Here is a 26,550-nt window from a genome sequence, read left to right on the forward strand (position 1 = left end):
TGTTCCAAAGTGTGTGTTTTGGGGTGAAAACTAGAAAAGTGACACGCTGAGAAAAAGACTGCAGACGTAGAGCAAATCTAACTAAATCTTCAGGAGCCCCTACAGGTCCAGTAATAATGCTAATGCCCAAATTTCAGAAACACCTGCAAAAATCGGCGAATCAATTCCACTCTGCAGGGAGTGAAAGATTCACCCTCCGAAGGTTGCTTTAATTAAACCGCACAGAACTTTCAGTAGGAAAGCGCTTAGAAGTGTGATAAATCCGGCCCTGAGCAGAGCCAGTGCACACAGTGATGCACTGTGTCTGTATTGATTAAATCATGTGCAAACAGAAGCAAGCTGGTGCAGAAAAAAAAAGTCTGCATACAAAAGGCCACTAAATTAAAAGCTGTGATTTTGTCAGACTTCCCCTAAATCCATGGCGTGCGAGATGTTCACACCCACAAACACAATTAAAACTTCACACCTTTCGCATCCCCACCCATTCTTCCGTTTAGCTCCAACTGCTCAGAGAGTGAAAATCCCTTGCAGGTTCACAGGTGTCTGTTTATCATAAAAGACTTCTTCCGATCATCATTTGATCTAATTTCCAACTGTTTCCTGTGGTCTTTTTATTGTGATTATGTCGTTTTTAGTCCAAAAAAAATAAAAAATTGTGTCGTTTTCTAGGACATAGTTTCTGCAGAGTGGCAGTAGTTCATTAGAAATTTGCCTCTTGGTTGTGGGTGAGAGGTAGGCCAGCGCTTATTTCCCATCATCCATTTGTTTACACTCTCTCCTGCTAGCTTACAACCCCTTACAATCACAGTATCACTTTACTGATGCAACAAAATTGGCGAGCAGTGTTGGAGCAATCCAGCTGTACAGTTTGGATCCAGATTCCAGCTCAGATGAAGAAAACAAAGACGCACGTGGATCTATTTGTCTGGAAGTGGATGCCTCCGTGTGCATCCACTTGTGGAGCAGGGAGATGGTCGCGCGCCCAGCAGATTTTCTACAGGAAAAAATACTTTCTTTTTCAAAGGGCATTATTTTTCGTCTGCCCTAATTCACAGTGATTTGAGTAAAGAATTACTTAAAAGGCCATTTTAAACCTGATTTTCCTAAGTCTGCCAGCACGAGAAAAATGCCTGAGGAGCATGTTAAAAACACCTTTTTTATCAGCGTGGGTCTTAAAAAAGACTCAATATGTATTTTTTTTTTTTTTTAAAGGAGTCATCTTGTGAGGGGCCCTTTACAGCCTGTAGACAGATGAGAAGGACGCCAGGTCACCCCAGGACTTTAAACAACAAAAGGTCAGGATAAAATCATAAATAACATGCCTGACATGAACAGAAAACGACAGTGTAGGAGCTACAGAAGCTGCTCACACTGACCAAACTTTTTTTCTATAGCACCTTTCAAGATAAAAAATAAAGTGCTTCACAGTAAAACACAGAATATAAAATAAAGAATTATGAAAAAGCAATTAAAAAAAGATATGCTTTTAGCTGCTTTATAAAAGAAAAGACTGAGTCTACAGATCTGAGTCTGAGAGGAAGGGAGTTCCAGAGGGATGGAGCCACTTCTGCAATTATTATTTCAGTTCTTAATCACAGAGCTTCTGCATGAAAGTGTATCCCTGAATCTCCTGAAAGCAGTGCATTCTCTTGAATAGATCAGTGACGATACGCATCATTTCCTGTGAAAATGTCAGCATGTAGGGCGGTGTGATTGGTTCTACCAAAGGTCTTGAATGGATGCCAGTCAGTGTTTGAACCACAACTAAACGTCCGTTTTACCAGCTTGTCGTTTGGTGTCTTAAAATTAGAATTCGGAGCAAAAAAAAGAAAGCAATTAAATCTGTCCCTTAGACAAAGAAGAGGTTAAAAAGAATCAACAGTGTTAAAAATATCTCAACTTCAGCTCCAAACAGGATGTTTTTGTTTTTTGTGATACATTTTTTACTATGCTGTACATGTATTAAATGTCTAGAATTTAGATTTGCCTGCCTTTCGCTGCATGTTTAACCTTCATATCTGTAAATAATCCTGTTTTTTTCTGTATGTTTTTTTCTATAGAACATCCCTGTTTTCAGTAAGTCTCAGACTACAATAAGCCAAATAGGCCACAGGGGCAGCACAGCAGCAAAGTAGAGCTTTTTTTTTTAAACTGTTCACCAGAGGTTCTGCTTCAATTAGAGACACCATCAGGCATTTTATCTTTAAAAACAATAATCAAAAAGTGGGTTTTTTGTTGTGCATGACGGCAGAAACAGTTCATGTTCCCAAATGATGTATATAGCAGGCAGCAGTGGATGCAGTTTATTTTTGCACAAGCAAAACATTAAAGCTTGATCTGCTTTTCTACATAAGACAGTTTTATGAACAAAACCAATGAAAAAGATAACTTTGGGAGTGTTAATAGTAGGGCTACAACGAGTAACTGAACACTCAAATATTCACAATCTTTTCCAGAAAATGTAACATAAATATTAGTGATGTTCTCGATTGTTGATTTCTGATCTTTATAAATATATTACAGTAAAAATAGACTTCAGGCAATGTGATTATTCTGCTAAAATCATAGAATGATTTTGGGTTTTGAGTGTACAAACTAAGCAAACCAAATGTGCTACTATCCCGGGAAGTAAACAGATTTTCAGATGAAAAAAATGAAATTGAATTTCTGTTTACTGAAATAAGTTCTAAAAAAAGACTATTTTTTAAAATCTAGTTGACTATTTGAATAAATATATTTTGAATGTGAATTGAATAATATTACAATAATCTGGTGATCAAATATGCGATGTCATGTGACTGTCTGCTAGCATGTTCATCTAAAGAGTTTTGTTTTTTTCCACTAAATATACAAAAAGCTAGTTTGTAGAGCATGTCTGTTGGAAATGCTGTTGTTAGCTTCGATGAACGGACTGAAGTTTTTTAGTTGCTCCATTTTTGCAACTAGAACTGTAGTTATAAAAACTTTGAGGATGAAAAAACTGGAATATTTAAAAAAAAAACAGGAATATTTATGTTTTGCTTTTTTACTGAAGTTAACCAGTAAGTTGACAGAAAAACAATCAAGTTTGACATTCTTTTCATTTGTTTATTTATGTAATTTTATATTTCAGTATTTTTCTTTGACTTCCATATGGACAGTACCGATTTTTTTTTATTTATTTATCTTTTTTTAATTTTATTAATTTTCATACATTCAGTTAAAACATAAAACATGAAAAAAACAATTTAAACAAAATAGATTGAATAGTAAGAATCATAGTTTGATTGGTGAATCTTTGGTCTTGCTTTGTGAATCAAATTTGCCACATGAGTAACAATTCACACCTTTAGTTAAAAGATTTAAAAAAAAATAATAATAATAAAAAAATTAAAGATTTTAAATAAATACAAGGAAAAAAAACAATAAAAAAGACTTCCCTAGGTTCTGTATTTCAATATTTTACTGCACAAACACAGACAAAAGAAAAACCCTTTATTTTCTATTTTCCATGCTAAAATATTAGGAAGCTTTAAATAAAGGTTTTAAAAATGACATCAGGGAAATAAAAAAATGACTAAAATCCTCCCAGAAGCATTAAATTACCAAAGGAAATAATTGTTAATTTGCTTTCTGCTCTATAAATTCCATTGACTATTTTTGGATATTAAAATTAGGAACCATGCTGACTGAATTCTAAACATAAAAAGGAAATAATCCATTAAGAAAAGCAACAATAGCTGATATAAAGCAGATCACCAGAGAATATCTGGACATGACAGGATACAGGCGATAACTCTGACTCTCTTCATTCAATATCTCAATAATTTGCCTTTAAATGCCATACCATCTGCCTTCAGCTACTTCTTGTGACTCATTATATTCCCGTCAATAAACTCCACATCCTTCAGACAGCGTTGTTTTCCTTCCACAACTTTCTGCGCTGCTTTTATTGAGCTGCTTTAAAATGCCACTGTGATTGCCACATCTGTTCAAAAGGATGACAGCAGTAATGAGACTGTCGGAGAAGTTTAATGTTTGTCACAACAGCCCTCTGTCTTGTCCTGCGCTTTTGCTCTTAGCACTGCTTCATGAGTTTAATTATCCAGACAAAAGCTATTTCTGGGAAATCGACAACATCTGACTCTATCGGCTTTTTTATAAAACTACAAGATTTGAATTCAAAGTGGGATTTGAATTCTTTGATTTTCACAAATACTGTGTACAAAGTTATGCTAAGATCCTAAAGGGAAGAAATTCTGGTCAAAGCTTACTTTACCAGTTGAAGCTGGTTTGAGCCATGATTAGATGAGAATGAAAAAAAAACAACTTATAAGGCAGATAGGATAATGATAAAAAGAACGTTGAACATAATTTGTACTGATATACTGTACAGGAAAGTATCTGGCACACACGTGAAAGTATCTGGCACACACAATACGTATCTGGCGCACACGATAAGTATCAGGCACACACGATAAGTATCAGGCACACACGATAAGTATCTGGCACACACGATAAGTATCAGGCACACACGATAAGTATCAGCCACACACGATAAGTATCAGCCACACACGATAAGTATCAGGCACACACGATAAGTATCAGGCACACACGATAAGTATCAGGCACACACGATAAGTATCAGGCACACACGATAAGTATCAGGCACACACGATACGTATCTGGCGCACACGATAAGTATCTGGCGCACACGATAAGTATCTGGCACACACGATAAGTATCAGGCACAAACGATAAGTATCAGGCACACACTAGAAAGTATCTGCCGCATACAAGAAAGTAACTGGCTTACACGTGAAAGTACCTGGCACACACGATAAGTATCAGGCGCACACTAGAAAGTATCTGGCGCACAGGAGAAAATATCTGGCGCAGACATGAAAGCATCTGCCGCATACAAGAAAGTATCTGGCTTACACGAGAGAGTATCTGGCTTACACGAGAGAGTATCTGGCTTACACGAGAAAGTATCTTTATATGTCAAGTCAAATATTTCAACTGAGATAAAATCATATTTTTTGGGTTCTGCCTTTCACCTCATCCACATTTGTATTTTGTATGATTTTTGTCTCCCTTGTTTGTTGTCATGGAAACCCCCCATAACAAATGAACTAGAAAGACACAGGCCCATCTATGAAGCATGAAAACAGTCATTTTCTACTTTTAATATCCAGATTTTTCTGTAAAATTTTTGTCAGTGACATCAATAAACTCAGAGGTTTTCCATCTGTTAATCTACTTGATTTCAGGCTTGATCTTCCCTGTAATTTACAATGTAAACATCTTTATTTTGGCCTCTTTTTACCTGTAGAGTTCTGCTAAAAAGAGGAGCAACCTTTCAAAGCAGAATGCTAAAAAGATTTGTATCTTTTGGAACATCAAGGCTTAACTGCTGGGATGGCATTGCAGATGAATGTCCAGCATTATCCACTTAAATCCTTCAAAATGCAACAATCAGGGCTTTTTTCTCCTGTTCTGTTGAGTACAGAACAACAATCATAATCCTCTTTATCATCTTTAAAGCCATTAATGGCCTCTGATGTACCAGAGGTTAAACTCCATTATATAAGATAACAGGCAGCATGTTGTATTTTCCTATTTCTTTCTTTTTTATTTATTTATTTATTTTTTAAAACAGACAAAGCACAAAAAATAGTTTGGTACTGAAAGTTAGCTGTACTTTGAGTTTTAAATGTCTCTTCAACTCGATATAAAAAAAAAAAATCTTTATTCAATTTTTATTCAATATGAAGCAGAGTTTCTTTTGACTAAACACTATGGAAACAAAAAATAAGAAAGTCATGGAAGTTATGAGCTTCATCATGAGAAGGGAAATATCCAGATATGTGACCAACAAAAGCCGCATTCAGGGTGAAAACACTGCGTCCCCTGTAACATAGCCGGCACAATAAAAAAAAAAGTAAATAAAAGGAAACACACAAAAAACAAAATGACAACAAATATATGCTAAATTTCAATACATTTAGACCCCAAAAATATATAGATTTTGGCTGCAATATGTCTAAAAAAAGACCCTTTTTAAGGTGATTTGAAAGACATTCCCGTTTGATTTTGATCAAAGAACTAATGTTCAGACTTATGTGATGCGTCAGGTGAAATCGAACATGCTAATAGATCATCTGCTCCTGTTTATCAAAAACAGTCCTTGTTTCTGAGTCAGCACCAGTCTGTTTCTGCTGACAGACCAGCCTTTAATCACCTGAGTTTTTCATAAACTTACACACAGAATTCTTCTGAAATGTGGTCCAATATTTTATGATACACAGCAGAAACATTTTTATCCTTATATTTTGTGCATTGATGTAATTTCTGTAAAGTCTCGGTCTATCAGGTGCAATATAGGCAAAAATGTAGGACCTTCTTTTATTTTGGAAAACTTTCTCTAAGGGATGGAACCCTCCATGCATGGTGAGGAGCTTTCGTGTCTTAACATCCGTGGTCTGTATTTCTTCCTTTGGCCATCTTATTATTCCTGCAGGGTATCTGATAACTGGCAGTGCGTAGCTGTTTATTGCCCGGGTCTTATTTTTGCCATTGAGCTGGCTTCTCAGGACTTGCCTTACTCGTTGGAGGTATTTAGCTGTTGCAGCTTTCCTTGTTGCCTGCTCCAGGTTGCCATTTGCCTGGGGAATTCCAAGGTACTTGTAACTGTCCTCAATTTCTGCTATTGTTCCTTCTGGAAGAGAGACCCCTCGTGTATGGACTACATGCCTCTCTTTGTCACCATCCGGCTGCACTATCTCGAGCCTGAATGACATCCCAATGTCAGTACTGTAGATCCTGGTGGTGTGGATCAGGGAGTCAATGTCACGCTCGCTCTTAGCATATAGCTTGATATTATCCATGTAGAGGAGGTGACTGATGTTGGCCCCATTTCTGAGTCGGTATCCATAGCCAGTCTTGTTGATTATTTGGCTGAGGGGGTTCAGACCTATGCAGAACAGCAGTGGGGACAGAGCATCACCTTGGTATATCCCACATTTGATGGGGTCTTGTGCAAGTGGCTTCCCATTGGCTTCAAGGGTGGTTTTCCACAGCTTTGAGTTTAAGCAGAGCTTATGGCCCACCCAGCGTAATTTCTACATCAGAAATTATTACCTTGTTTTCAAATGTGATTGCTTTATCTTCTCCTGATTCTCAATTATTTGAAGAAAGATATACTCTGAAATTCAATTTTGAGCTGAATTCTCTTAATATATGTCCTCCATCATCAAAAAAACGCCACAAGAACATGTTAAAAACAACAAACATTTTCATCGGATTGCTTCTTTAAAGACTTGGATGGATCGGTCAATTGTAAAAATGCTTGGCCGGTCTGCAGAGCACAAATCTAAACCCTTTTAAAAAGTTTTGGGATGAGCTTTAAGCCAGCCCTTGTTCTTTCTTTGTTCAAATCCTCACAAAATCCCCAAAATGTTTGGTCCGTCAAAGAGGAGCACATGGATACTTTCCAAAGACCCTGTTTGTTCTTGGGTAGATGTTATTTATTAGGTATAATACTCTCAGTGTTTATGTTAACTAAATACTTTACAACGAGACAAAACGTTTTCACTGTCAAAGTGCTCATTTCTATCTTCTAAACATCATTTCTAACCGTCTATGTGGCAAAATCCAGAAACCACAAGGCCAAAAAAAGCCGAACCTCCAGCATATTTGACTCTGCTGCTGTGTCAGACAAGCACTGAGAGTTCAGTTACATGCAGAGTGGCACACTGCTCTAAATAGATGTGGTCTACTCAGAGCCATCTGTCAGAGACCTAGGGTTCTTTTTGAGCAAAAACACAACACATAAAAGGAAATACTCTAACTTCAACACATTGTGATGAAAGAAAACATTTGGGAAAAGCAAAATAAATTAAGTTTTTTCTAATGCTTTCAGTCTTACATTATTTCTCAGACATGTTAGCAATAAATTTTCTCATTCATTAAAAAACCGGATGTCTGCCTTCCAAAAAAATATAAAACATTTAGCCGTCATGTGGTGTTAAAATATCTTTTCACTCTGAAACATATCTGACAGGCGTCATAAATACTACATTACGCCAGCTCTTCCTATATTCGTGGCAGCATTTCTCAGGATATAGGCATAAACCTTAAAGGACATTTTGTTTTTAACTTTTTCTTGGATTATGTTGCCTATGTACTTCCTGTAAGGCACATCTGACGTAGTCCGTGAAAGATAAAGTTCTCCACGTCTCCCTGGCTGCTTTTGTAAATACATGGATTCAGTCCTCTTTCTACAACCCTCTGGTCAAACGGTGTTGTTGACTCTGTCTGCACAACATACTGCTTTAAAAGCTACAGCCCTCCCCCCCTCGCGGAACCCCGGGGCCTTTCCACAACCGAAGTCAGACAATAATAGCCTGTTCTGAGATCCAGCTGCTCACCTGCCTCCTGCAGAAGAAAAGCTGGATGTACGGACAGATGTGTGGGATCTGTCTGTGATTTTTTTGGTTGGTCCTGCACTTGGCTGAAGCCAGTTTGACGCTGCATTGTCAGAAGGGCTCAACAGATGATGAACAATCAAACTTTTTTATGACAAAGTGAAAAAAACGTGTCCACAGCAGTGTTAACTCTTCAAGTCCCGCTCTGATCATCTTTTGATCTATTTTTAACTCGTTCCCAGTGGTTTTCTAGTAATGAATATGCAATTTTTGGCCAAAAATCAAAAAACCTGTGTCATTTTCTAGAAAGTAGGCTGTGCAAAGCAACAGAAGTTCATTACAAATTTCCCCATCATCCCTTTGATTACATTCTCTCTCTCTCTTGCAAGCTTACGGCCCCTCACAACCCCAACCTGACTTTACCAATGCAACAAGAATGGTGATCATTATCGGAGCTATGCAGCCGTACAGTTTTGAGCCAGATGCTAGCTCAGGTGGGGAAAATATAGACAGATATGGATCTATTCAAATGCAAGTGGATGTATCGGAATGAAGCAGGGCAGGGAGCTTGTGGCCCACTGACTGTGGCGGCTGCAATATAGCTCCAACCTTTTTCAACAGCACTTTTTTGTCTGATGCCGATGTAAACGACTTGAATAAAGAAATACAATTTTTTATCTTAATGTTCTCTATATATGTTATCCACCATAAGAAAAATGGTACAAGAAAATGTTAAAAACGCCAAAAACAAAAAGATTTTTTTATGGGAGTGGGTCTTTAGTAAAGTAATGCTAAAAATTGAAAATAATAGTCAGTTGTGATGGACTAGGTGGTTAAGAACAAGTTGAAAAATTTTGGCATCTCGGCCTCTGGTGGCGTGTCCCTCCCAAGCATAAAAGCTTCTCCACCCACAGCTAGACTAAATATAACAGAAAAAGAAAACCAAACTTGCACGCTACGTAAGGTTAATCTTGCTGTGTTAAATAGACAAAATAAAACAAATAGAAAGCATTAATGTAACTTAAACCAGTGGATGAGAAGGATGGGTTAACTATGTGAGACTAAACTTTATTGTGTGGCGGTGGACACATTTTCAAAAACATGTAAACCGTTCTTTAGTGCCTCATAGCCCTCTGTTGCGGAGGAGTCTTTTATCCCTGACGTTCTATCTCAAGTGGTAGTCAGAATGCATGCATATTTCGTGGAATCCATGTTTGATATGCCTGTGACCCCGTGGCGTATTCTTGACATAAACTCTACAGGGGAAGTTCCTGTTCAAATTCAAGACAAACCTAGACCTAAAACTAAATGCTATATTCATATTTTTACATGTGCACAACCTTGTCTATAAGCATACGTTTCATTTTGACAGTTATTTTACCCCACATGCAGCAGATCTTAAGTTCAAATGAGGGACAGTTGGGATGGTAATGAAGTAAAACTGCTGGGGATTCAGCAGATAATTCCTAATGTGTCAGCAACCCTACATTCAAAGTTTCTGTAGGCGGTTCAGAGAAGGCTTAAACTCAAAGTTTCTAAAAAATAAATAAAACAAACATACAGAGAAAACGTTTGAGAAATGTTGCATTCATTCTAAAGGTAACAAGAAGGAATGGCAACACACCTTCAGTGCAGAAGATGTAATCCTTTTTCAAACATGCTCATACTATTAAAAAAAACTGATTGCAAGATATAAAATGTAATAGAATTGTTTTTTTTTTTCCACTTTTTTTTTTCAATTTGGATGATGGCAAATAAACCTAAAAGCACCAACAGACAGTTTGCCATCTGCCCCTCCTTAACGCTCTGCTGCTGATAGAAAAGATTCTGCATCTCTTTCAGGGCTTCCATTCAAACAGATTTGATTTCCGCTTGTGACACAATTACATAAAAGAAAATGCAGACTCCACGTGAAACTAAAACACACGAGGACGAGAAAAATCATGTGGTTCATTTTAAAAAGAGCAAGAACAACCTCAAACAAAACCTTATAAACATGTCACCAAAAACTCAGGGACGCAGCCGTGAATGAAAAACCTATGAACTCAGAGATTGTTTTTCCTGTTTTTTTTTTATTTGAGGCTGAGAACATGACTGGACTGAGTGAGTGTGACATCACCCATAGAAAACCAGACTTCTGGCTTCAATTAAATGAAGTCAATCCAGTTGCCATTTTTTTCGTGGTCTGGATGCAGCCATGTTGAAACCATTTATAGTAAACAGTGATTGGTCCGAGTCAACATTTCTATGACAACCACTCTCGCCAATCAGGAGTAAGTCAAATGTTTCGAACATTCGACATGAGACCACCTACTTTTACTGAGGCATCTGATTGACCAGTTAATAATATGAATAACTTGGACTACAGGAAAAAAAAAAGTGAAAAAAAAAAACGTTCTTTTCTTTCATAATGGGTAACAGTAACATCTGTTTATTTCTCTGTAGAAGTGTATGGGATTTCAGCTTCTTTTAACCAGCGGGTACTTCCTGTTCGGGACGCCAGAAGGAGGGGTCGCTCGGTGCACTTCTCAGATACGGTCAATAGAAGAAACCAAAACAAAAGACAAACGAAATCCAAAACTACATATGGATCTAAAGGCAGTGTCACACTGACTCTACGTACATTTTGCGCATTGTCCACATATGTCATTTCTGTCTTTCATAATACGTGCGTGATATACATAATTCCTACGCGTTTCTTACGTTAGTCATTTGTTGATGTGTGCAGATGTCCGTTGAGGGTTTTGGTCGACGGGTCTTCACATGAATTCGGTTTTGAGTTGTTCAAAATTTTTAGTTGACGCATATTTTATGTAGTTTATATGAAATAACTATGTTAGTCTTAAGCAATTGTGCATGATTTTTGCATACACAAATTTGTGGCTTTCCACAACTTTTCACGCAGGTACCAGCAATGTCTAACTTTTATATCGCGTGTATGGCGCACATATCACATCAGAAATTACGTTATTATTGCAGGAGTCACTACTAAATTGCATATAACCAGCACAGTAATGCACGGTTAATGCATGATTGTTGTTTTTTGTAACGGACGGTTTATAAATGTGCCAATCTTTTACCCCTCCAGCAGTCTACACTGAGTGGCGTCTCCCGCTGCCCTCGTCCGGGTGGGGGGGTCGGGTCTCTCTCTCCGGTGGGATGCCTCAGCTAACGCCTAGCAGCTGATTTAGAACTGGTGCGAACCAGGGCAATCTGACTACTTTGTTAAAACAAAGCATCATTAGGGCCCAGATGAAGAAATTCAATGAGGCAAGGTTTTACATGTTCTAAGGGGGTTTATTTGTACTTCTTCTGTGTTTAAAACGTGGTTCACTTGTGATACATGGTAAATGGCGTACACGTATATAGCGCTTTTCTACCTTCTTCAAAGGCCCAAAGCGTTTTACAGTCACAGTCCCACTCACCCATGCACACACACATTCACACACTGGTGGCGGCTCCATCTGGAAAAATGTTGCGTAAAATGTGTGCAAAATGTTCATAGCAGCAGTGTGGCACGGCCTAAAAAGGCAAGGTCAAAGGGAAAGACAGTCAAACCCTCAGACCATGACTAATGGGCAACATGGATCAAACCTTTGGACCTTTAAATCAAACATCTTCGCTCAACGGCTGACGTGAAAGGTGCCGAGTGTTTTTCTTTGGCCTAAAAAGGAGCCTGGATTCTTTCAACATGTCTCAGTGAGCGGTGACGTCCAAGTGTGGGCGGTCAAAGATGGCCACGTATACTGGCATTAGCTCAGGAACATTTTGCTTTCTTCTCACTGTCCTGACAGCATTTTATTGTTTAGTGGGTCTTTAACAAACATCAAACTGCTCCATTTATTTTCTAACATCAAGGTATCAAAGAGGACTAGCGTAGAGTGGAGAAGTGATGTGGGTTGACATCTGGGTAAAAAAAAAAAAACAAATATTGAAGACGCAAGAATGTAATAATCAGTCCACAATAACATCTAATTCAACCAGGACTGAGGTTACCACAGACATGATGGCTCTAACCACCCAATGGAATGTCAGTTTGTCATTATCAGGAGCCTACATTGCGTGTCTGTCCTTATACAGACAAAAGAACAGCACATTAAAGAAGCATTAAAATGCTGAGGATGTTAGAAGAAAGGCCCACCTCCGTGTAGGAGAAGGAAAAAAAAAGTCTGCTTGTCAAAAAAGTGTAGCAGAGATTAAACATTTATTATTTTATCAAGAGAATTAATGATGATGTTTTTGACATGTGTGCTGGATCAACCATCTGTTACCATGATTGATCGTCCTGTGACATCTATGTATTTATGACGAATAACCCTGCATTAGTTGTCTGTCACGGTGAAAGAGGAAAAGGTAGAACAGGAGATTGTATTTCTGTTTTAAATACAAATCTATATTCAGCACAGTCAACCCATTTCCTGTTTCAAAAATGTAAAACAAGGTTTTCCAGCTTTTTTCACCCAATTTTATCACAAGAACGACCCAACAGAAGAACACAATGAAAGGGAAAATTCGGTTTAGGAGTCATGCTGTCCAATCCAATTTTCCTTCAATAACAAGCTTATGAAGTAAATATGATGCTAACAATTATTTAAATCAACTCAGTTGAAATATTAAAGTGGAAATACATAAAGATTGACTAGTTTTGATTGTCCCACAGTAACAACACAAGTGTGTTGCCTTCTTGGGTTAATTGGTTATTTTAAATTGTCCCTAAGGAACTTTTATCATTTCTTTCTATTCCTCAGAAAAAAGAAAGGTCCAGTGTTTCCTGTGAGTGGAGTTGTAAAAGACAATTATCTGTTTACATGCTCTCCTACTAGCTTACAGACCCTCACACCCCCAAGCTAATATTACCGGTGCAACAAAAATGACAAACAATATCGAAGCTATCCAGCTGTACAGTTTTGAGCCAGATGCAGCTCAGATCGGATAAAACCAAGTTGTCTACAAGCAGATCCATCGGAATGGAGTGGAGCAGGGAGCTACGTCACAGCTACAATCTTTTTCCAACAGCATTTTTTTCTGCAACTGATTCACAACATTTTGAATAAAGAAATGCAATTTGAAGCTTAAATTCCTTATTATATGTCCTCCACTATCAGACAAATGCCACAAGTACATGTTAAAAACAACAATGGGGATTTTCCTCGGCGTGGGCTATCGAGAGGTTCAGACAGTTGTTCTTTTTCAGATGACTGCCAATACGCGGAAGTTTTCTTCATCTGCTTCTTTTTTGTAGTCAGGGCTCAGTTTGGACAATACTTTCCTCAAATGAGCCCTGCCGAGTGTCTACTTCGAAAATCTTTGGGGGCATTTTGCTCACATCAAGAAGGTTTGACTGAGTTTAAAAGCATAAGCTATCATACCTGCCCAAACAAAACCGACTAGAGGAAACAAACTTAAACCCAAACCAACAAGCCCTGCTGTGAATGCCCATTTCATTTTATTCATGAGCTCTTTTCATCCGATCTGTTTGTGGACTGAACTTCTCATCACACGATGTGGCTTCTTCCTAAAGTTCACTCCTTTAATCCAAAATCCACAGTAAAACAAACACAGAGAAAGCAAAAGCTTTATTTATCTGCACTTACTTTGACTTAAATCTTTTTTTTAATCAGGCATTAGAACCACGGTCCTAAAGGCCCATTATCTTCTATCGTTAATAATTGAAAAGTTGAACTTGCTTCATTCTACAGTGCACCCATGAGCTCTAACAACAAACACATGAGAATCTCAACTTTGATACGTTAAGCAAAAATAGGTCATTGCGACGACAGAAAGGTCCACATCTTTTATATCACAGACAAATTTGACACTTTTTAATGATGTTTTTCAACTATTGCACGGAGATAATTAACAGCAAAGAATCCAGACGCTAAATCCTGCTTAGAAATGCCAGATCTATCACCTCGTTTAAAAAAAAAACAAAACATTCAGCTTGTTTACCAGAGCAAATCAGTTCTGTAAAAACTTGAGATTAGTATTTTCCTATCATGTACTCAGTGAACTGTTTTAATGTACATTTAATTATATCTTTCCATTTTTCCCAGGAGAAAAGAAACGTTGTGACATTTGAGTTGGATTCATTTTCCTTGTTCATCCAGCAGTGGCGTAAAACCTCCTGATGGAAACACAGCTCCTGCCCATCCAATTTCCCTCCTGTTAAACACTAATAATGCAGAGTTAAAATATTCAACAACTGCAAACAAAACATGGCATTTGTGAAGGCTGCCCTGTCCCATTTCTCTAAACATTGTTACATGATTTATCATTGCCAGCTGGTGTTGATACAGCCTGAAACGGGTCTTTCTAAACACCGTTCTGTGTTACGAGCGGAGCTCCCAAACATGGACGACTGTTTGCAGAGTCTTTGCCAAACCACCACGGCCGGTATTTAAACACGAGCGTTTAGCTTGTTTCTGCATCTGTCCCGAAATCCAAAAGTGACCTGAAATGTTTTTAACGTAGAGGCAAAAAGTTTGGGAACTACAAACAAACATGACAAAAAATTGCTTTTAGAAAAAAAGGAAAAAACTAATTTGTCAGGTGGCAGGAAGTGGTTGAATGAAATATTCTTCCAGTTGGAACATCCACTGCTAGTTTATTGCACTAACGCTAATACTATTCTTACAATATGAAATCTATAAGAGAAATAAAGATATCTAAAAAAATCAAGTAGTAGGAATTAGCAAGAAAACCCCATCTATGCAACCAAATTAAATACGTAATGTGTTTTATTAGGGTGTATAGAGTCTATGACATGTGGGTAAAAATAATAAAAAAAAATAAAACCTTGGTCCTTATTCAAGTCTTAAGTTCAGCCTGACAAGTGACTCGTGCACAGTTTGCTTTTAAAGACCCACTCCAGTGAAAATTGTGTTTTCGACATGTTGTTGCAGCATTTTTCAATGATGGAGGACATTTATAAAGAAAATTGAGCTTAAAATTGCATTTCTGAGTATTTATTTATTCATCTATCAATCAATCAGGAACAGATGAAAATAAAAACGTTGTTTGAAAAAGATTGTAGTTGTGACATCACAAATACACTGGGAAGATCCACATGCTCCCTGCTCTGCTCCTTTCTGATGCATCCACTAATAGACCACTAGATTCATGTCCGTCTTTGGCAGGAATCTGGATCAAAACTGTTCGGCTGGATAGCTCTGACATTGCTCGCCATTTTTGTTCCAAAAGTAATGCTAGGTTGGGGCAGTAAGCTAGCGGGAGAGCGTGTTAGCAGAGATCACTTAACAACAGGGAAAAAGGGCGGGGTTGCTCCATGCCAACGGTCCCGCCCACAACTCAGTGCAAATTTCTAATAAGCTGCCTCAGCTCTGCAGAAACTTTTTCCTAGAAAACAACATCGCTTTTATTTATTTTGCCTACAACAGCTTCATCATAACTAAGAGACCACTAGGAACACTTTTAAAATAGATCAAAAGATGATCATAGAAGGTCTTTAACGAAAAAAAAACTAAATTGTGCAAACCAAAAGGTACCTCTAATTCAAGTTTAATAGTTCTAAAATCTGGTCAAAATCAGTCAAATTTTTTACTTTTAAGCCATAATGTCAGTGTTTTGACCAATTGAACTTTTCTACATTTCATTTTTATATCAAAGCAAGTTGCAACTTGCATGCTTTTCCAACAAGCTCTTCCCTTCACGGTTACTGTAAATTGATCTGATCTGGTCCATTCAAACTGTTGCAATAAGTATCAAAGAGTTTTCTCGTTATTCTGGTGTAATCATAGATCTCAAGTTCATGGTTCAGCTAGATTTTAGATAAGTTTAAATCAAGCTTTACTTTAATTTTAATTTTTATTCTTAAGCAGTGAAGTAAAATAAACAGAACATTTTATACGATTAAAAAGCTCTACAAAAAAAATAGAAAAGTCATCTGTGCCTGAAAGAAACAAAGATTATAGAAATTGTTTCTACTTTAATAGTTCTTTTAAACCCAACTGTAGTCACGGCCTAAGAAGACAGTAAAGGGTTTAAGAAAAAAGAAAAACTTTATGCAGCTAAGGGGGCAAGAAAAGGACAAAAGAGATGCAACAGACTGGGGGAATGTGGTGGATCTCTGATTTCTGCCTACACATCTCTGCAGGCAAACCCTGGTAACTCCTCAGTGCTTCACACAACGCCGTTTAAAACAATAACCATGTTTGATGCTTTAGCAGCAAGTTATTCAGAGAAACCTCCTAAAAGCTTAAAGTTCCCACTGCTTCAGATCTGCGATATTTTCATTTTCGGTTTCCTCATAGAGAGGTCAGACAAGCATCCGCTCTGCAGCAAATGTTAAATGTCAGGAAGGCATTTGGCTTTGTGTGTCTGTGTACTCTAGTCTGAGAAACAACAAGCCAATTCACATGTAAAGAGTTGAACCAGAACCAAACCGGCGCCTTCTGCCAAACCAGAACATGAAGGAAGAAGAAAAGCAGCGGAAAGACACCACAAATCTCTGAAGAGATTAAGGACCCTGCAGATTAGGATAACACCGTTACATTTCATAGAGCCAGATTCAGACATTTAAATCAATTAAAGCTGCTTGGTTAACACAGGGGGAAATACTGCCTCAAAGGAACCATGCAAAGAGATAGGACGACACGAGCAGTCCACTTGGAGGAAAAACGATCCAATCTGCTGAGAAGAGATCAAAAACAGACTTTATTAAAGCAGTTTCTAACCTCTCCACCTGATTCTTCCCTAAACCTGCACTTTGAAAGAGTTGTTTGTGACAATTTATACCTGTGTGACTTGAAACTGCTCTGGGAAGAGTCTCAGGCGTTGATGGGAAAAACAGCAGACTCTCTTACTTGAAAGACAAGCTACACTTCACTGTGCCGGGAAAACCGGCTTTAGACTGATTCTAATCATTCATTTGAATCACATGAAAAATATTCTTTGAATGATTATTTTGTTCTTAGGGTAAAATCTGTGCTTTTTGGGACCGGCGGGTAATTCCTGTTTTTTTTTTTTTATAGTTTCTTTTTCATTTGTCCTGTCCAACAACTGAGCAAACAGATAAGAGCTAATAGCCCGTTTTTTTTATATTATTATTTTTAATTTGTTTATGAAATTCACTTACGTTTATTAAGTGAATCTCATTACATGTGCAGTTAAACTGTAAGCATTTTATACAAATAACACTACAACAGCACCGTAGCATGGCAGTGGTAGTGTGGTGGTGTGGGGTTGAGGAGGTCATAAAATCTGTGTTTTACAGTAGAAGAACATTAGAAGAAGAATCTCCATCAACTTATGGCCTGAAACCTGAGAGATTTTGGGTTCTGCACCCAAACATTTACCATAAAACCATAAAATACCAGATGGTCTATGTTTCAGAGGATGAAAAGTTTAATTTCAATGTTATTTGAAAACTCTTTCACCAGGTGAACACTCGATTCTGATGGTCTGTAGGGTGTCCATTACAAAGTCACTTGGCCTGAATGTTCTATATTATTGTACTAGTGTTTTAGTAAAATAAATAGCTTCTTTTTGGATAAACATTTAATGATCAGAGTTAATGGTGGGGATTTCTTGAAACAAAAGCAATCTAGAAAATGACCTATGGAATTTGTTTCTGTGAAACAAACTTTTGCTTCATCGTTTGGTCAAAAACAAGTGATAAGAAGTGAACTTTTCCCCTGAAGTGATGACTTCACATAACCTTCATGTTCATGTTTATTTATACTACTTTCAGGTCAGCGCAGGCTGTGTAGCCGTTACCATGACTTTGTGTCGCACCTCACATCAAACAGTCCACTTCTTGTTAAAAACAGCTTAAAATCTGAAAAAATAAAAAAATAAACAAGTTCAAAGTACTAATAACTGATTTAATATTTCTTTCTTTCATAAGTAACTGTGGTCAAGGTGGGGTAGTGCCCATGGTGTTCATCCTTGGAAATTATTAGACTTTGTTTTTTCCACAAAGTCTAATAATTTCTGACAATGGACACCCTTACTTTTATTTTACTGATTTAAAATAATTTTGTATTTTGTAATTGTTCCACGGCAATAAAAAATGATCACAAACACCTGTCTGTGTAATCTCAACTCCTTAAGTGATACATTTTGTTGAATTGTAGGCTTTTAATTCAATTCGGTTCAATTCAATTTAATTCATATAGCCCAAATTCACAACAACAGTCGTCTCAATTGGCTTTGTACCGGGAATTGTAACGTACAACATACATAAAAAAAGTCATAAATGCATAGAATTCAATACTAGTATAATACTAAACTTTAACTAAACAGACTAAACTAAACTGGGCATCTCTGCCCGTAGACCCTCCTTCGCGGTAAGGAAGAACTCGGAATCTGCAAAAAAACGAAGAAACCTCAGGGGTGCCCACATGAAGGAGAGATCCTCCCCCAGGACGGACAGGCGATGTACCAGAACTCTTAGAGAAGAATTAGCTTATTTAACCCCACAACTACATATTTAAAGTCCAGCAAAGTATCTTCATCCAGTTGAAGTTGGGGGACGGCTGGGGGCACGAGACGAGCCGGAGACAGGGCAGATGTAAGACCTGTTTAATCAAAGGGATCATAAATTCCTGCCATATTTTCATAAAAGTAAACCTTTTCTTTAAAGCGGGCCGAACATGTTCACAGCAGACTGTTATTGTAAATGTCAGGAAGGATCTTGGGGACCAACCCAAAAACGACAGACCCAGGAATGTAACTTAATATTTATTGGGCTGAGGAGACTGGGGAGCTGGAGCTTGCAGTACTCGGAATAGGCACCAGAGGGCGTTGCAAGAGATGGGAGCCGCCAGCAGGCTGAGAGGAGAGTCGAAAAACAGTCACTTAGGGAGAAGCGAGAGGGGGGGTGAAGCGTGGAAACCTTGAATGAAGAAGTCCTCTAGAGGCCAGAGCCGGGAATGAGAGATTCTTGGGATGGATCCGACTTGGAATAGCAGTCTTGTGGAGAAAGACACGGAGTGAGAGCGTCGGCTGACGAGCAGGCAGAATGCTTGGTCTCTGGAAGCGTGACAGGTAAGTAGTTGTTTGGCTTGAGGACCTGGAGCGTTAACATAGACAGGGCGTAAGGTTAATAACTTGAACTTCAGCTCAAATCACAACAACGAGGCTGGTAGTCAGGCAAAAAGGCTAGACGTTCCGGCAATAACTGAGACTACGTGGCAGGCTTAAATACTGAGGCGTACAGGTGAGGAGAATCAGACCTGATGAGCGGCCGCTGAGAGGGAGGGGCAGCGGCAGTCATGACAGTACCCCTCCCTCAACGACCGGCACCTGACGGTCGGGCAGGCTGGTCAGGATGCTCACTATGAAACTGGGCAACAAGATCAGGGTCAAGGATGAACCGAGCATGAACCCAGGAACGTTCCTCAGGACCATAACCCTCCCAATCTACTAGGTACTGTAGGCCACGTCCACGGCGGCGAGAACGAAGCAGGCGCCTCACTGTATAAGCAGGACCCCCATCAATGAATCGAGCCGGTGGCGGGGCCTCAGCAGGAGGGACAAGAGGGCTGGTCTTGACAGGTTTCACCATGGAAGTGTGGAAGGTAGGGTGTATACGGAGAGTCCTGGGTAGACGCAGGCGAACTGCCACCGGATTGACCACTTTGGAGATGGGAAAGGGACCAACAAACCGTGGAGCCAGTTTTCTGTTCTCCACACGAAGAGGCAGGTTAGTGGTAGAAAGCCAAACCCTTTGACCCACTTGATAGGAGGGAGCAGGAATCCTCCGTCGGTTTGCGGTGGTGCGGTAGGTCTCCACGGTCCGTAGGAGAGTCTGCCGGGCCCTGCGCCAGGCCTGCTGACATCTGCGAACGGACGCATGGGCAGATGGCACAGAAACCTCCCCCTCCTGGGAAGCAAAGACTGTCATGACTGCCGCTGCCCCTCCCTCTCAGCGGCCGCTCAGAGGGAGGGGCAGCGGCAGTCATGACAGTACCCCTCCCTCAACGACCGGCACCTGACGGTCGGGCAGGCTGGTCAGGATGCTCACTATGAAACTGGGCAACAAGATCAGGGTCAAGGATGAACCGAGCAGGAACCCAGGAACGTTCCTCAGGACCATAACCCTCCCAATCTACTAGGTACTGTAGGCCACGTCCACGGCGGCGAGAACGAAGCAGGCGCCTCACTGTATAAGCAGGACCCCCATCAATGAATCGAGCCGGTGGCGGGGCCTCAGCAGGAGGCACCAGAGGGCGTTGCAAGAGATGGGAGCCGCCAGCAGGCTGAGAGGAGAGTCGAAAAACAGTCACTTAGGGAGAAGCGAGAGGGGGGGTGAAGCGTGGAAACCTTGAATGAAGAAGTCCTCTAGAGGCCAGAGCCGGGAATGAGAGATTCTTGGGATGGATCCGACTTGGAATAGCAGTCTTGTGGAGAAAGACACGGAGTGAGAGCGTCGGCTGACGAGCAGGCAGAATGCTTGGTCTCTGGAAGCGTGACAGGTAAGTAGTTGTTTGGCTTGAGGACCTGGAGCGTTAACATAGACAGGGCGTAAGGTTAATAACTTGAACTTCAGCTCAAATCACAACAACGAGGCTGGTAGTCAGGCAAAAAGGCTAGACGTTCCGGCAATAACTGAGACTACGTGGCAGGCTTAAATACTGAGGCGTACAGGTGAGGAGAATCAGACCTGATGAGCGGCCGCTGAGAGGGAGGGGCAGCGGCAGTCATGACAGTACCCCTCCCTCAACGACCGGCACCTGACGGTCGGGCAGGCTGGTCAGGATGCTCACTATGAAACTGGGCAACAAGATCAGGGTCAAGGATGAACCGAGCATGAACCCAGGAACGTTCCTCAGGACCATAACCCTCCCAATCTACTAGGTACTGTAGGCCACGTCCACGGCGGCGAGAACGAAGCAGGCGCCTCACTGTATAAGCAGGACCCCCATCAATGAATCGAGCCGGTGGCGGGGCCTCAGCAGGAGGGACAAGAGGGCTGGTCTTGACAGGTTTCACCATGGAAGTGTGGAAGGTAGGGTGTATACGGAGAGTCCTGGGTAGACGCAGGCGAACTGCCACCGGATTGACCACTTTGGAGATGGGAAAGGGACCAACAAACCGTGGAGCCAGTTTTCTGTTCTCCACACGAAGAGGCAGGTTAGTGGTAGAAAGCCAAACCCTTTGACCCACTTGATAGGAGGGAGCAGGAATCCTCCGTCGGTTTGCGGTGGTGCGGTAGGTCTCCACGGTCCGTAGGAGAGTCTGCCGGGCCCTGCGCCAGGCCTGCTGACATCTGCGAACGGACGCATGGGCAGATGGCACAGAAACCTCCCCCTCCTGGGAAGCAAAGACTGTCATGACTGCCGCTGCCCCTCCCTCTCAGCGGCCGCTCAGAGGGAGGGGCAGCGGCAGTCATGACAGTACCCCTCCCTCAACGACCGGCACCTGACGGTCGGGCAGGCTGGTCAGGATGCTCACTATGAAACTGGGCAACAAGATCAGGGTCAAGGATGAACCGAGCAGGAACCCAGGAACGTTCCTCAGGACCATAACCCTCCCAATCTACTAGGTACTGTAGGCCACGTCCACGGCGGCGAGAACGAAGCAGGCGCCTCACTGTATAAGCAGGACCCCCATCAATGAATCGAGCCGGTGGCGGGGCCTCAGCAGGAGGCACCAGAGGGCGTTGCAAGAGATGGGAGCCGCCAGCAGGCTGAGAGGAGAGTCGAAAAACAGTCACTTAGGGAGAAGCGAGAGGGGGGGTGAAGCGTGGAAACCTTGAATGAAGAAGTCCTCTAGAGGCCAGAGCCGGGAATGAGAGATTCTTGGGATGGATCCGACTTGGAATAGCAGTCTTGTGGAGAAAGACACGGAGTGAGAGCGTCGGCTGACGAGCAGGCAGAATGCTTGGTCTCTGGAAGCGTGACAGGTAAGTAGTTGTTTGGCTTGAGGACCTGGAGCGTTAACATAGACAGGGCGTAAGGTTAATAACTTGAACTTCAGCTCAAATCACAACAACGAGGCTGGTAGTCAGGCAAAAAGGCTAGACGTTCCGGCAATAACTGAGACTACGTGGCAGGCTTAAATACTGAGGCGTACAGGTGAGGAGAATCAGACCTGATGAGCGGCCGCTGAGAGGGAGGGGCAGCGGCAGTCATGACAGTAAACCTGTCTGGAGCGTCTCGTTATGGACAATAGGTCCTGACAAAGTCCAGGTCCCGACAGAGCTTTTACTTTATAAAATGCTCTCCTTTATAGTTTCATTTCAGCATCTGTCCCCATGGAAACAAATATGAATGGTGACAAGGAGCCAGATGGGAGCAAAGCTATTAATTCAGACCAGAGACTGTTAAAATTGGGAGGTCCTTTGCTAACTGTGGAGGAAAATATTGCCTTGCTACAGAGTGTCAGTTTAAAGACGAACACAGTTGCAGCAAAAATGGGATTTTGAAGGTTTTTTTAGTTTATCTAGACACACAAATTAAGAAACGCAGGATATTTCACGGTTACCTTCGCACATGTCAACACTACAATGGGGATTGTTGCAACAAAAAACCACAAAAGGAGAAAAATCTTCTAGTTTTTTGGTTATAGTTGTTCATTTTTCAGTACCAACACAAGCGAAACTTGTTCCCTTTGTGAGGTGATGCAACAAAAACAGGACTAGAAAAGTACCAGTCTCTTTGTGGCGTGAATGGATTTATTTGAAGTTCAGACAACAACAACAACAATAACTGTATTTCAGCAAATTGCATCACTAAAAGGCCCCATTGAGTGTTCAAAGTCTAATCCTAAAAGCGAATAAGAGGGCACAAATGTCATTTCAGTTTAGATCCAGAGTGACAGACTGGAGAACTGAGGCACAGATATGATTACAGGGTTGCATCTGATTGTACACATCACCAGAAGACCCTTATGGAAAAATCTGGAGACCTCAGCTCTTGGGTTTAAGGAAAAAATGTGTTTTCATGGCTTTAAGATGAAAGAAGAAAGGTTTTCTAGGAGCTTAAGTCAACTGTAGTTGGGCCATTGAACCACCAGGCTGCTAATCGCTGCAATTCTCCACATAATCAGCAAAACAAGCCGCTTTTGTTGAATACGTTTCAGCAAATTTTTAGACAGAAACATTAACAAATCCTCGATCCAGTAAAATTCGTTACATCCCCCCTTGAACCTTGACCTGATCTTAGTCCATTTTGGTTTTGACTCATGTTAAAAATGCTTGACTGCATCACGTCTGCACATTTTTACAGGAATAACAAAAATCCTACTCATAAAAATCCTAAATCCTGAATAGAATTGAAATCCAAAATCCTAAAACAAGATTTTGTCAAAGTTGGAGAATGACTAAACAGCTTCATGGCAAAAATGGTTAATTCCAAAATAATGGGAAAATAAAATTTGAAAACCTGTTAAAGGACTCCTTTATTGATGCATGTTTTAACAAATATGTTTTAGCCTCTCCGACAATTCAAATGTTCATTATTCTTGTCAAGTCACCGATCTTGTTAAAATAAGCAAATGTAAGGAGATTTGGATTAATAGAGTTTTAAACACTAGACACTAATGAGGATTTTAAAAAAAGTGTCAGGAAAAATTAAGATACAGTGCTCCTGTGTTAATCACGGGGTTACATTTTAAAACTAACCAACAACAGGTAAAATAAGTGAAGTAGGATTAAGGATGTTTTAAGACTGTCAAATATCTCAATTTATACACCAGAGGTCCCCACACTTTTTTTTGGCATGTGTTACGGCTGTGGCCGTATTTGGTTTTGCTTTGTTTATTTATTCTGTGGTTTTGTGTATTTGGATTTGTATCAGAGTGGGACTTGTGTGTTTTTGTGCATCTTTGTGTGTCTGTTTATGTCTGATTATTTTCAAGTGTGCTGAAAAGGGTGTGGCCTCCCATTGGACAAGCTGATGGAGGCAGCCTTTAAAAGGACCACATGGACCTCCAGTCTGTGAGAAGGGAGCCTTGCAGCAACGAGTCTCCACTGCAGCTTGGCCCTCGCCCCCATTTGTTTTAGTTTGTGTTGCACTTTGTTATGTACTTTGTAGTTCTATGTAGTTTGTGGTTTTGTGCCCACTCTGTTTAGTCTTTTGGTTTATAGTTATGTTATGTTATGTTATGTGAAGCTGTAGGGTCTTTTTCTGTTGAGGCAGCAGATGATAATGTGCAGGACGTATTCATAACATGCATTGAGAACATGTCAAACTCATAAGGATTTACAGGTATGTTGAGTTCAACTACAGGTCATGAGGGCCAGTGTCCACATGTTTTCTGACTAACCTGCGATTGAAGCTCCCTATTGGTTAACACATCTTATGTAGGTAATCAGCTGCAGATCAGACAATTCCTCAAATGAGGAGTTTCTCTAAAACTAGAGGGAGGCCAGCCCTTGAAACCTGAAACCACTGATATCAGTGGATGAAAACAAAATCTAGAAAAATCCCAAAAATGACCTCAACAAAAACACAAATGTACTAATAAACAAATGAATGCTAAATTCAGTTGTTTGTACTGTATTTCTCTTAGACCTACAACAAACACTTATTACAGAACCCATCACTGTGAACTATATAACCCAAAATGTTGAATTGTTTTCATTACTTTCAGATTAAAGCAAAACCCCTTTTACAAAAAAATCCTGACTAATCGACTGTCTTTTTCTTTCTCCATGTTTGTCTTTAGCCTAATACTCATATAACCTGAGATCACAAAATAGAATGGTTTAAAGACCTTATCTTTGAAAACTGAGACTGAAAGCTAAAGGGCTTGATGTACTTTTCTTCACTAAGTATCGCCTCTGCATTTTTTTTCAACAGTTATGAACTAAATTCTGAACTGCAACTTCATGATTATTATCTGTAATGATTTTTCTCAGGTGTATAGTCTGTTCTTCAACAGAAACTTTTGTTAAAAGCAGTTTGATTTGTAAATTTATTCAGTCAGACTAAAAAACAAGTTTATTTTTATTTTTTTTACATTTGCTCCCACTGTACTAGCTTTCTGTTTCGTCTTTCCAAAGAAGGGTGTTAAATCTAAATCTAGTATAATTTGCACTTATATTTGTTGTAGCTGCCCAGTACACACACATACACTACTCAAAATGAGGGAGGATCACTTCGTACCCTCAGTTTTTATCGCCTCTCGTCTCCTTCCTGTGGATTTAAGATGAGCACTTGTCTTGCAGAAATTACACACCACATTGATTTCCTCTGCCTTGTTTGCTGTAACTTGATTAATCGTTCATCATTTTGCTGTAAATATTTAAAAATGGGTCAGATTATGTTTGTTGTTCACAATATGCCAATAACTCAGTGGAGGCAGCCTAAACAATGTTAGAAAAGCTTGTTTTTTTTTCATTTATCTGTGATTCTGAGAAAACTCTGAGTTATTGTTTCAGCAGAAGTATCAACAAATTCCAAATCAACAAAATGTAAAAGATTCAAGTTGTTAAATGTAAGATTCGTAATGAAGTTGTGCAAAGACAAATTCGAGTGACAATCCAGCACCTGCAAAGTGGAAAAGCTGGGAAAGTGGGAGGAGAAAACATCAAAGTAGAAATCCACTTTGCTTCAATTCACTCAGGTTGACACCAATTCTGCTTTGGTTTGCTCGGGTTTGTTGTAGTTTGCTATAGTTTTCTCTGGTTTATACCAGGTTGATCTGGGTTTTCCTGGTTTACCGTTGTTTGCTTTGGTTTAATTCTTTTTCCTAGTTTCCTCTGGTTTACTGTTGCTCTGGTTTTTGTCTGTTTGCTCTAGTGTGGCTTGCTCTTGTTACTCTGTGTTACACCAATTGGCTTTGGTTTACTGTAGCTCGGGTTTTCATTTGTTTACTTTTCTCTGGTTTATTGTAGCTCTAGTTATTCTAGTTTTTTTTTATTTTATTTTTTTATAGTTATTTCTAGTTATTCTAGTTTAAAGTAGTTTGCACTAGTTTACTGTAGTTAGCTCTGGTTACTCCAGTTTGCATCAGTTTACTTTAGTTAACTGTAGCTCTAGTAACTCCAGTTTAAACTAGTTTGCTCTGGTTAGTATAGTTTGCACCACTTTGCTCTGGTTTAAACCACTTTGCTTTAGTTTATTGTAGATTGCTTTGGTTTTACTCCAGTTTGCTCTGGTCTGTTTCAAATTCAGTTAATTCCAATTTTGTCCTGTCTGCTCTTGCTCAGTTCAGTTTCTACTTTTTTTTTTAA

General features: G+C 39.9%; 1 protein-coding gene across 1 annotated transcript in view; it reads right to left on the reverse strand.

The window, feature by feature from the left end:
* Positions 1 to 26,550, reverse strand: part of LOC101173079 (netrin receptor UNC5D) — a 302,440-nt gene that overhangs the window by 99,874 nt on the left and 176,016 nt on the right. The window lies entirely within an intron of this gene.

Source organism: Oryzias latipes, chromosome 12 (genome assembly GCF_002234675.1).
Source record: "Oryzias latipes chromosome 12, ASM223467v1".
Lineage (NCBI taxonomy): Eukaryota > Metazoa > Chordata > Actinopteri > Beloniformes > Adrianichthyidae > Oryzias > Oryzias latipes.